Raw genomic sequence first — 9,814 nt, forward strand, 5'->3', positions numbered from 1 at the left:
GGGAAAAAGTGCTCCTGCCCAAGTTCCACCTCGAGGCGGCGGCGCTTCATCCCGAACGTCCTCCTCTGATTTTTTTTCTAGGTCAAAATGACTTATATACCAGAAGATGGGCACCAGAGGTGGGCCGAGGAGGGCAGCACCCACCAGGGTGCACCTGGGCCTCATGGCGCGCCCAGGTGGGTTGTGCCCACCTGGTGGCCCTCCTCTGGTACTTATTTGCTCCAATATTTATTAAATATTCCATAACAAATCCTCGGGAAGTTTCAGCTCATTTGGAGATGTGCAGAATAGATAGCTTGACGTAGCTTTTTCAGGTCCAGATTTCAAACTGCCGGAATTCTCCCTCTTGGTGCATACCTTGCATATTATGAGGGAAAAGGCATTAAAATTACTCCAAAAAGCATTATTATACAATAAAACAACGTAAATAACAGTAGGAAAACATGATGCAAAATGAACGTATCAACTCCCCCAAGCTTAGACCTTACTTGTCCTGAAGCGAAAACCGAAATCGAAAAACATGTCCACATGCTTAGAGAGAGAGGTGTCGATAAAAACAAAAATACGAACATAGCAGCATCATGTAACTTATTATAACAGCAACAAACTTTAATATATAACTTTTATCATAGAACATTTATCATAGACTTCTCATGAACAAGTGACAATTCATCACAACATCGAAGTATAAAGCATAAACTCTATTGGAAACCGACAAACTATGTTCTTAGTCAACTTTGCAACTACAATTCATCATCTTTTCAGGAAGGGTCACATATCGGAGCCTTTAGGCAAGTCCACATACTCAACCATCATTTAGTCTTCTATGATTGCTAACACTCACCGCGTACACATGAGCAAAAAGTTTCAACCGGACACAAAGAAAGATAGGGGATTATAGTTTCGCCTCCCAACACACTCACCTCAAGGGTGATGTCAACAATAATAACTTATGCCACTCATATTCAACTGGACATATGTGCCTAGATCTTTCCTCGCCACATGATGCTTGCCAAATGAGAAAAATAAAAGGAATAGAGAGAAAAACTTTAACTCTTGCATGAAAGTAAATACATGAAAGTAAAAGATAGGCCCTTCGCAGAGGGAAGTAGAGGTTGCCATGCGCTTTTGTTTGTATGCTCAACCCCTTAGTGCAAGAGAACGTCATGTTATATTGCCCCTTGTGATGGCAACCTTTATTATGCAGTCTGACGCTTTTATTCTTCACCATCACAAGTTCATACAATGCTCAATTTTCCCTTACACTAAATGATCTCACATTTTTATAAGCAATTTTTATTGCCCTTTTTGCACCGATGAAAACTTACTTGAGGGATCTTACTCAATCCATAGGTAGGTATGGTGGACTCTCAAACAAGATAGGGTTTAAGGGTTTTGGATGCACAAGTAGTATCTCTACTTAGTGCGGAGTTTTTGGCTAGCAAAGGTAGGGGCAAGCACCACATGTTGAAGGATCTATGACAATATAACTTCTGTGTGAATGTGAACAAACATAAATCATTAAGTTGTCTTCCTTGTCAAACGTCACCAATTTTAGCATATAATATTTTGATGGGTGCTCACAATCATAAAAGATTTCCATGATAGTATATTTATATGTGAATCTTCTCTTCCCTTATTAATTCTTTCATGAGTTGCATCATTGACCAATGCTATGTTTGTCAATCTACAATAAAGTTTTCTACTTATACTTTTCCTTGTGTAATGTCATCACTTACCATAAGATTAGCATATGATCGTTTTCTTTTTATTTCCTTTCTTTTTATTGCACAAAGAAAGCAAAGAAGGCAAAACTCAAACTAAACTTTATTATATCTCGCACACGATTACAAGGATTGATCACTAAGCAAACTCACAAAAAGAAAGGATCGGACTAAACTTTTATTCATCTAATAGCAAATCTTGGCGAAAGCCAAGGGGAGTGCCCATACCCAATACTCAGTTTTGTTTTGGTGGTGATGAAGAAGATGGTGGTGATGAAGTAGAAGCAATTCGGTCTTTAAGGACCAAGAGGCTCTCCAACCTTCGGATGACTCTCCGTAGGGAAGCAATGTGCTCCATATGCAAAATATTTTCACGATTGAGATGCTTGTTTTGTATACGAATCATATTAATGATCCTGAAGCCTGCAATCTCAACGGGTGTAAGATGAGCATAGTAGGGTTCAAGGATATCTTCCTCTTCCTCGTCGGTGGGCAAGGCTTGCTCGTCCATTGACACCTGATCTCCGGTGGCCTCCTTGCTCTTGTCCTCCTTAGCTGCTCCAACGGGGTCTTCTCTCTTCAGCTCGATCTTCATCAACCAAGCATCCTCTTCCATATGATTAGAGGGGGAAGAAAACATGATGCCTGGATCAACAAATCTGACAGAAAACAGCAAGAAAAGAAAACAAGAGATTTCTCCGTGATATGGAGGTTAACAGGTTCGGGAGGTATATATAGATTTTTTATCTTGGGGGACAAGCAGAACGGAAGAAAAATGGAGTCCGGAAAGTACCCGAGGTGGGCACAACCCACCTGGGCGTGCCAGGCATGCCTGGTGCGCCCTGGTGTATCGTGCCCACCAGGGTCACTTTCCTGGAAGTTTCTTAGTTTCCTAATTTTCTAAATATTCCAATACTGACAAAAAATATTTTTGCAGATTTTTTGGAGTCTGTTTACTTACGGTATCACGTACCTCCTTTTTTCATTATTCTGGAGTGTTCTGGAAGGTTTCCTTCATGTGTTCTTCTCGTGTTAAAGTTTGGATAACATTGCTTTCAACATTAATGGGCGTACCTGAGATATAGTGTTTTATTCGTTGCCCATTGACAACCTTCGGGTTAGTCCCTTCGACATTATTTATTTTGATAGCTCCCGATCTATAGACCTCCTCGATGACATAGGGTCCTTCCCATTTGGAGAGGAGTTTTCCTGCAAAGAATCTGAAACGAGAATTGTACAAAAGAACATATTCTCCAACCTTGAACTCACGCTTTTGGATTCTTTTGTCATGCCATCTTTTAACTTTTTCTTTGAATAACTTAGCATTTTCATAAGCCTGGGTTCTCCATTCATCTAATGAGCTAATATCAAATAAACTCTTTTCACCAACAAGTTTGAAATCATAATTAAGTTATTTTATTGCCCAAAATGCTTTGTGTTCTAACACAAGAGGTAAATTACAAGCTTTTCCATAAACCATTTTATATGGAGACATACCCATATGATTTTTATAAGTCGTTCTATAAGCCCAAAGTGCATCATCTAATTTCTTAGACCAATTCTTCCGGGACCTATTGACATCTTTTGTAAGATTAGTTTTATTTCTCTAATGCTAAGTTCAACTGGACCACTAGACTGAGGATGATAAGGTGACACAATTCTATGGTTAACATCATACTTAGCAAGCATTTTACGGAAAGCACCATGAATAAAGTGTGAACCACCATCAGTCATTAAATATCTAGGGACTCCAAACCTTGGGAAAATAACTTCCTTAAGCATTTTAATAAAGGTGTTGTGATCATCACTACTGGTTGGAATAGCTTCTACCCATTTAGTAACATAATCAACAGCAACCAAAATATGTGTATACCCATTATAAGAAGGAAAAGGTCCCATGAAGTCAAAGCCCCAAACATCAAATGGTTCAACAACAAGTGAATAAGTCAGAGGAATTTCTTGACGCTTACCAATATTACCTATTCTTTGGCATTCATCACACGATGAGATGAACTTACGGGCATCCTTGAAGAGAGTAGGCCAGTAAAAACCAGATTGCAATACCTTATGAGCGGTTATGTCTCCCGCATGATGTCCTCCATAAGCTTCAGAGTGACATTTCCGTAGGATTTGTTCCTGTTCATTCTCAGGTACATAATGTTTAATAATACCATCTACTCCTTCTTTATAAAGATGTGGGTCATCCCAAAAAGTATTGTCTTAAATCATAGAAGAATTTTTTTTCTTTTGTTGGTATGTGAAGCTAGGTGGTATGTATTTAGCAACAATATAATTAGCATAGTCAGCATACCAAGGTGTACTATGAGAAACATTTATTGCAGCTAGTTGTTCATCAGGGAAGCTATCATTAATTGGTTGTGGGTCATCAAGAATATTTTCAAGTCTAGACAAGTTATCAGCTATGGGGTTCTCTGCTCCTTTCCTATCAGTGATATGCAAATCAAATTCTTGTAGCAGAAGAACCAACCTAATGAGTCTAAGTTTAGCATCTTTCTTTTCCATAAGATATTTTATAGCATCATGATCGGTGTGAACAATTACTTTAGAATCAACAATGTAAGATCTGAATTTATCACAAGCAAACACCACTACTAAGAATTCTTTTTCAGTAGTAGCATAGTTTTGTTGAGCGGTGTCTAGAGTTTTACTAGCATAATGAATAACATTTAGTTTCTTATCAATTCTTTATCCTAGAATAGCACCAACATCATAATCACTAGCATCACACATAATCTCAAAAGGCAAGTTCCAATCAGGTGGTTGAACAATAGGTGCAGTAATTAAGGGTTTCTTTAGTGTTTCAAAGGCTTCCATACAATCATCATCAAACACAAAGAGAATATCCTTTTGCAAAAGATCAATAAGAGGCCTAGAAATTTTATAAAAGTCTTTGATAAACCTCCTATAGAAACCAGCATGACCAAGGAAACTACGAATATCTTTGATATCTTTAGGACATGGCATTTTCTTAGTTGCATCAACCTTGGCTTTGTCCACCTCAATGCCTTTTTCAAAAAATTTATGGCCCAAAACAATACCTTCATTAACCATAAAGTGGCACTTCTCCCAATTCAAGACGAGATTTGTTTGTTCACATCTCTGTAAGACTCGATCAAGATTGCTTAAACAATCATCAAAAGACTTCCCATAAACAAAAAAGTCATCCATGAAAACCTCAACAATCATTTCACAAAAATCAGAGAATATAGCAGTCATACATCTTTGAAAGGTAGCAGGTGCATTACATAAACCGAAAGGCATACGTCTATAAGCAAATGTTCCAAAAGGATAAGTAAAAGTGGTCTTTTCTTGATCAGATTGTAAAACAGGTATTTGTGAAAAGCCAGAGTATCCATCAAGGAAGCAAAAATGTGTGTGCTTGGATAATCTTTCTAACACTTGATCGATAAAAGGCAGAGGGTAATGATCCTTTCTAGTAGCTTTATTTAATTTTCTATAATCAATTACCATTCTATAGCCTGTGACAATTCTTTGTGGAATAAGCTCATTCTTATCATTAGGAACAACAATAATACCTCCTTTCTTAGGGACACAATGAACAGGACTTACCCATCTACTATCAGCTATAGGATAGATTATACCTGCTTCCAGAAGTTTCAATGTTTCCGTTCTTACCACTTCTTTCATTTTCGGATTTAACCAACGTTGGTGATGAACAACGGGTTTAGCATGAAGTTCCATATTAATCTTGTGCTTACATAGAGTGGGACTAATGCCCTTAAGATCATCAAGAGTATATCCAATAGCAGCCCTATGCTTCCTTAGAACTTTCAATGATCTTTCTTCTTCATGTTCTGAAAGGTTAGCACTAATAATAACAGGATATATCTTATTTTCATCAAGATAAGCATATTTCAGAGTGTCTGGCAATTGTTTTAATTCAAACGGGATCACCTTTAGGTGGAGGAGGACCTCCTAGAGTTTCAATAGGCAAATTGTGTTTAAGCAGAGGTTGTTGTTCGAAAAAGATTCTATCTATCTCATTTCTTTCACGCATATGAAAATCATTTTCATGGTCTAGAAACTATTGTTCTAGAGGATCAGTAGGAGGTACAACAATAGAAGCAAGACCAATAATCTCATCCTTATTAGGCAAATCTTTCTTATGAGGTTGTTTACTAAACTTAGAAAAATTAAATTCATGAGATTTGTCACCAAACCTAACACTGACAGTTTGTTTCTCACAATGTATTTTGGCATTGACGGTGTTCAAGAAAGGCCTACCAAAAATAATGGGACAAAAGTCATCTTGTGGGGAGCTAAGAACAAGAAAATTAGTAGCGTATTTTATTTTCTCACACAAGACTTCAACATCTCTAAGAATCCCAATTGGTGATATCGTATCTCTATTAGCAAGTTTAATAGTGACATCTATGCCTTCTATTTCAGCAGGCGCTATTTCATCTTTAATTTCTTGTTATATGGAGAAAGGAATAGCACTCACACTAGCACCTAGGTCACCTAACCCATGATAATAGTGATCTCCTATCTTAACTAAGACAACATGCATGCCAACAACTGGTCTATGTTTATCTTTTCCTTCAGGTTTGGCAATTCTAGAAGCTTCACCACAGAAGTAAATAACATGCACATCAATATTATCAACTAAGAGGTCTTTAACCATAGCAACACTAGGTTCAACTCTGATTTGTTCAGATGGTTTGGGTGTTCTAACATAACTTTTGTTAACCATAATTGAAACTTTAGCATGTTCCTTCACCCTAACAGGAAAAGGTTTTTTTTAATATAAGCAATGGGAACAACTAGATCAACATTATAAATAATGGTTTCTTCTTTAGCTTTTACCGGTTCTTTAATTTCTTCTTTAATTGGTGGGTGATATTTAAACCACTTCTCCTTAGGGAGATCAACATGAGTAGCAAAAGATTAACAGAAGGAAGCTACTATCTTAGAGTCAAGTCCATATTTAGTGCTAAACTTTTGAAAAGCTTCAGTATTCATAAAAGATTTAACACAATCAAAATTAGGTTCAATACCCGACTCTTTACCTTTGTCGAGTTCCCAATCTTCAGAGTTGCGTTTAATTATTTCTAAAAGATCCCATCGAAATTCAATAGTTTTCTTCATAAAAGAACCAGTACAAGAAGTATCGAGTATGGATTGATCATTACGAGAAAACCAAGCATAAAAATTTTGAATAATAATTTCTCTTGAGAGCTCATGATTGGGGCATGAATATAACATTGAGTTAAGCCTCCCCCAAGCTAGAGCGATACTTTCTCCTTCATGAGGCCAAAAATTATATATATATATATATATAATTCCGATCACAATGAACTACATGCATAGGATAATTTTTTTGATGAAATTCCAATTTCAAACGGTTCTAGTTCCAAGATCCAATATCATCGCACAGCCTATACCATGTCAATGCTCTTCCCTTCAGAGATAAAGGGGAAACCTTATTCTTAGCTTCATCTCTGGGCAGACCTGCAAGCTTAAATAATCCGCAAATTTCATCCACATATATCAAGTGCATATCAGGATGTTCGGTTCCATCTCCTACATAAGGATTAGCTAGCAGTTGCTCTAACATACCCGAAGGAATTTCATGTTCAATATTTTCAGTAGGTGCATTAGGTTGAGGGGCAACTAATTGTGGTTCCGGTCGAGGTGAAGATACCCTGAACAAACCCCTCAAAGGATTGTTTTCCATAGTAGCAAGTGACAATAAATTTCAGCACGTAGTAATAATGTTTCCTTACCAATTTCCACTTACCAAGAGCGCTTCACTCCCCTGCAATGGCGCCAGAAAATAGCCTTGATGACCCACAAGTATATGGGGTCAATTTTAGCCTTTTTGATAAGTAAGAGTGTCGAAACCAAAGAGGCGCAGAAGGAAATGACAAGTGGTTTTCAGCAAGGTACTGTCTGCAAGTGCTAAAAATTATAAGTAGCGAAGTAGTTTGATAGCAAGATAATTTGTAATGAGCAAGTAATGATAGTAGTAACAAAAGTGCAGCAAGGTAGCCCAATCCGTTTGAGGCAAAGGACATGCCAAAACGGAGGTGGGCCGAGGAGGGCAGCGCCCACCAGGGCGCACCTGGGCCTCCTGGTGCGCCCAGGTGGGTTGTGCCCACCTGGTGGCCCTCCTTTGGTACTGATTTGCTCCAATATTTATTAAATATTCCATAAAAATTCCTCGAGAACTTTCAGATCATTTGGAGTTGTGCAGAATAGGTAACTTTACGTAGCTTTTTCAGGTCCAGATTTCTAGTTGCCGGAATTCTCCCCCTTCGTGCATACCTTGCATATTATGAGGGAAAAGGCATTAGAATTACTCCAAAAAGCATTATTATACAATAAAACAACATAAATAACAGTAGGAAAACATGATGCAAAATGGACGTATCAGTGCTATCCTCGGGCGCCTTCTGGACGGCCTCGTCTGCTCCTCCTTGGCTAGGAGATGCCCTTTGAGACGACACCTCGGTGTCCTCCACGGTAGGAGGGAGAAGGCATGAGATGGCCCATCACTCTCCGCCTCTTCAGGTGGCAGAGAGTTCCTCTCCGAAGAAGACGAAATCGGGATCTCACGCGGAGGGCTGAAAAGCAAAAGATTTGATTCATATGACAAAGGCAGATTAAGCGATAACTAAACAAGTAAGTTTTCGATACTTATGTTTCGATCAGGGGCTTCTCTATTTGGATCCTCTTTAGGCTGTGTTCGGACTCTGAGTCCGAACTATTCGAGAGACTGCCCTCCTCCTCCTCCTCCTCCTCCTCCTCCTCCTCTTCGTCCTCGTCTTCCTCGTGAGAGGAGACGGCCTCGGTCTCTCCGGACACTGCTTCCAGAGGTCCTTTGCGGCAGGGCCCGTCCTTGGGCCCCTTTCCCTTCTCCTTGATTTTCTTATCCGGCACCTGATAAGGCGCCGGGACCAGCATATCCTCCAACTGAGGAGTGACTGGGTCTTCAAGCAATGGAGCCGGACTCTTAATCTGCTCCGACTTCTTGGTCCATCCCTGCAAAAAAGATGGGCTGATGAGTTTTGTATAGGTCGAGTATATAAACTAGGTATGTCTTCGGAAAGTTAAATACTTACCGGAGTGGCCGGATTCTTGGCGTTGAGGCCGACGTCTTCGATCTCCATGGGCCAGCTCTTCTGCGCCTTGAAGATCAGCTTCCACATTCCCTCATGCGTGGTGCTGAGGACGTGCTGCAGAGTCTGCAGCTCCTCCGGATTGAACTCCCACATGGTGGAAGCCTGGCGCTGGCAGGGGAGGATGCGGTGGAAGAGAATAATTTGCACCACGTTGGTTAGACCAACGTTTTTGCTCAGCATGTTGGTGATGCGCATTTGCAGCGTCTGCACCTCCGTCTGAGAACCCCAGTCGTGGCCCTTCGCGGTCCAGGAGACGAGCCTCATGGGGGGTCCGAATCTGAATTCCAGAATTGCCGCCCACTTAGTGTGGCGCGGCTCAGTGATATAAAACCACTCATGTTTCCAGATCTTGGCGGTCTCCATGAAGGCCCCCTTAGGCCACATGGCATTGGGCAGCTTGCCGGTCAAAGCTCTGCTGCAGTCCGCGTGCTGCCCGTCGACCACCTTCGGCTTCACATTAAAAACCTTCAGTCACAGGCCAAAGTGTGGGTGGATGCAGAGAAGAGCCTCACACACGACGGTAAACGCTAAGATGTGGAGGAAAGAGTTCGGGTCTAGATCATGGAAATCTAGTCCGTAGTAGAACATGAGTCCACGGACGAATGGTGGAGTGGAAAACCTAACCCTCTAAGAAAATGAGAGAGGAAGACGACCCATTCGCCGGGCTCCGGAGTGGGAATGATCTGTCCCTTGGGGGAGCATGTGCGCGATGGTGGTGGCGAGGTATCCCGCACTCAGGAGGTCCTTTATCTCCTTCTCCGTGACGGAGGAGGCCTCCCACTTGCCTTTGGAACCGGATCCGCCCATGGTCGGAGGAGGTGGTGGTGGTGAGAAAGAGGGAGACTTTTCGGGCGCTGAGAGCTTGGGAGATTGGAAGGCAGAGGAGACTGGAAGGCATGAGGAAGAAAAGAGGAATCTATTGCC

Source organism: Triticum aestivum, chromosome 2B, assembly GCF_018294505.1.
Source record: "Triticum aestivum cultivar Chinese Spring chromosome 2B, IWGSC CS RefSeq v2.1, whole genome shotgun sequence".
NCBI classification, from domain to species: Eukaryota; Viridiplantae; Streptophyta; class Magnoliopsida; order Poales; family Poaceae; genus Triticum; species Triticum aestivum.